This window comes from Triticum aestivum, chromosome 7D (assembly GCF_018294505.1).
Source record: "Triticum aestivum cultivar Chinese Spring chromosome 7D, IWGSC CS RefSeq v2.1, whole genome shotgun sequence".
In the NCBI taxonomy this organism is placed as follows: domain Eukaryota; kingdom Viridiplantae; phylum Streptophyta; class Magnoliopsida; order Poales; family Poaceae; genus Triticum; species Triticum aestivum.
In genome coordinates, this window is record NC_057814.1 from 618,003,234 (window position 1) to 618,006,924 (window position 3,691).

The following is a 3,691-nucleotide window of genomic DNA, read 5'->3' on the forward strand; positions in this document are numbered from 1 at the left end:
TGCCCGATGAGCGGCGAGCCATAGAAAACAAATGGATCTTTAAGAAGAAGACGGACGCAGATGGTAATGTGACCATCTACAAAGCTCGACTTGTCGCTAAGGGTTATCGACAAGTTCAAGGGGTTGACTACGATGAGACTTTCTCACCCGTAGCGAAGCTGAAGTCCGTCCGAATCATGTTAGCAATTGTCGCATACTATGATTATGAGATATGGCAAATGGACGTCAAAACGGCATTCCTTAATGGCTTCCTTAAGGAAGAGTTGTATATGATGCAGCCGGAAGGTTTTGTCGATCCTAAGAATGCTAACAAAGTATGCAAGCTCCAGCGCTCAATCTATGGGCTGGTGCAGGCATCTCGGAGTTGGAACATTCGCTTTGATGAGATGATCAAAGCGTTTGGGTTTACACAGACTTATGAAGAAGCCTGTGTTTACAAGAAAATGAGTGGGAGCTCTGTAGCATTTCTCATATTATATGTGGATGACATACTATTGATGGGAAATGATATAGAATTCTTGGAAAGTATAAAGGCCTATTTGAATAAGTGTTTTTCAATGAAGGACCTTGGAGAAGCTGCTTATATATTAGGCATCAAGATCTATAGAGATAGATCAAGACGCCTCATTGGTCTTTCACAGAGTACATACCTTGACAAGATATTGAAGAAGTTCAATATGGATCAGTCCAAGAAGGGGTTCTTGCCTATATTGCAAGGTGTGCAATTGAGCACGGCTCAATGCCCGACCACGGCAGAAGATATAGAAAAGATGAGTGTCATCCCCTATGCCTCGGTCATAGGGTCTATTATGTATGCCATGCTGTGTACCAGACCAGATGTAAACCTTGCCGTAAGTTTGGTAGGAAGGTACCAAAGTAATCCCGGCATGGAACACTGGACAGCGGTCAAGAATATCCTAAAGTACCTGAAAAGGACTAAGGATATGTTTCTCGTTTATGGAGGTGACGAAGAGCTCGTCGTAAAGGGTTACGTCGACGCTAGCTTCAACACAGATCTGGATGACTCTAAGTCACAAACCGGATACATGTATATTTTGAATGGAGGAGCAGTAAGCTGGTGCAGTTGCAAGCAAAGCGTCGTGGCGGGATCTACATGTGAAGCGGAGTACATGGCAGCCTCGGAGGCAGCACAGGAAGCAGTCTGGATGAAGGAGTTCATTACCGACCTAGGGGTGATTCCCAATGCGTCGGGCCCGATGACTCTCTTCTGTGACAACACTGGAGCCATTGCCCTTGCGAAGGAACCCAGGTTTCACAGGAAGACCAGGCATATCAAGCGTCGCTTCAACTCCATTTGTGAAAGTGTTCAAAATGGAGACATAGATATTTGTAAAGTACATATGGACCTGAATGTAGCAGATCCGTTGACTAAACCTCTCCCTAGGGCAAAACATGATCAACACCAGGACGCAATGGGTGTTCGATTCATCACAATGTAACTAGATTATTGACTCTAGTGCAAGTGGGAGACTGTTGGAAATATGCCCTAGAGGCAATAATAAATGGTTATTATTATATTTCTTTGTTCATGATAATTGTCTATTGTTCATGCTATAATTGTATTGTCCGGAAATCGTAATACATGTGTGAATACATAGACCACAACGTGTCCCTAGTAAGCCTCTAGTTGACTAGCTCGTTGATCAACAGATAGTCATGGTTTCCTGACTATGGACATTGGATGTCATTGATAACGGGATCACATCATTAGGAGAATGATGTGATGGACAAAGACCCAATCCTAAGCATAGCATAAAAGATCGTGTAGTTTCGTTTGCTAGAGCTTTTCCAATGTCAAGTGTCTTTTCCTTAGACCATGAGATCGTGCAACTCCCGGATACCGTAGGAGTGCTTTGGGTGTGCCAAACGTTACAACGTAACTGGGTGACTATAAAGGTGCACTACGGGTATCTCCGAAAGTGTCTGTTGGGTTGGCACAGATCGAGACTGGGATTTGTCACTCCGTGTGACGGAGAGGTATCTCTGGGCCCACTCGGTAATGCATCATCATAATGAGCTCAATGTGACTAAGGCGTTAGTCACGGGATCATGCATTGCGGTACGAGTAAAGAGACTTGCCGGTAACGAGATTGAACAAGGTATTGGGATACCGATGATCGAATCTCGGGCAAGTAACATACCGATTGACAAAGGGAATTGCATACGGGATTGATTGAATCCTCGACACCGTGGTTCATCCGATGAGATCATCGTGGAACATGTGTGAGCCAACATGGGTATCCAGATCCCGCTGTTGGTTATTGACCGGAGAGGCGTCTCGGTCATGTCTGCATGTCTCCCGAACCTGTAGGGTCTACACACTTAAGGTTCGGTGACGCTAGGGTTGTAGAGATATGTGTATGCGGAAACCCGAAAGTTGTTCGGAGTCCCGGATGAGATCCCGGACGTCACGAGAGGTTCCGGAATGGTCCGGAGGTGAAGAATTATATATAGGAAGTCAAGTTTCGGCCACCGGGAAAGTTTCGGGGGTTACCTGTATTGTACCGGGACCACCGGAAGGGTCCCGGGGGTCCACCGGGTGGGGCCACCTATCCCGGAGGGCCCCATGGGCTGAAGTGGGAAGGGAACCAGCCCCTAGTGGGCTGGGCGCCCCCCCATGGGCCTCCCCCATGCGCCTAGGGTTGGGAACCCTAGGGTGGGGGGCTTCCCACTTGCCTTGGGGGGCAAGGCACCCCCCTTGGCCGCCGCCCCCACCCTAGATGGGTTTGGCCGGCGCCCCCCTCCCAAGGGGGCCTATATAAAGGGGGGGAGGGCAGTAGGAACACAACCTTGGGCGCCTCCCTCTCCCCCTGCAACACCTCTCTCTCTCGTATATGCTCGGCGAAGCCCTGCCGGCATCCCGCTACATCCACCACCACGCCGTCGTGCTGCTGGATCTCCATCAACCTCTCCTTCCCCCTTGCTGGATCAAGAAGGAGGAGACGTCGCTGCATCGTACGTGTGTTGAACGCGGAGGTGTCGTCCGTTCGGCACTCGGTCATCGGTGATTTGGATCACGGCGAGTACGACTCCGTCATCCAAGTTCATTGGAACGCTTCCGCTCGCGATCTACAAGGGTATGTAGATGCACTCCTTTCCCCTCGTTGCTAGTATACTCCATAGATGCATCTTGGTGAACGTAGGAAAATTTTAAAATTATGCTACGATTCCCAACAGTGGCATCATGAGCCAGGCCTATGCGTAGTTACTATGCACGAGTAGAACACAAAGCAGTTGTGGGCGTTGAGTTTGCCAATTCTTCTTGCCGCTACTAGTCGTTTCTTGTTTCGGCGGCATTGTAGGATGAAGCGGCCCGGACCGACTTTACACGTACCCTTACGTGAGACAGGTTCCAAGCCAGACCCAGCCCACACTTCGCCATAGGCAATCGTCGACCCAACCCACACTGAAGAGGCTGTGTGGAGATGCATGAAGGTCCAAGCCAGACCCAGCCACCTATGTCCAGACAGCGTAGCTCCAACTCTAACGGAGAACCACGAAGGAGAACTAGGCACGACTGGCACCGCGAAGATCATCGAACGAACCACCTGCTGATTGTCATTGTATACCACCGGGGGCCCGCCATCGCAGGCTTTGACTCTCAAATTTTGAAGCGAGGAGTAGTGTCGTTTCGGTTGGTTTGTTTCGTGATACGTGGAGGAAATGGATC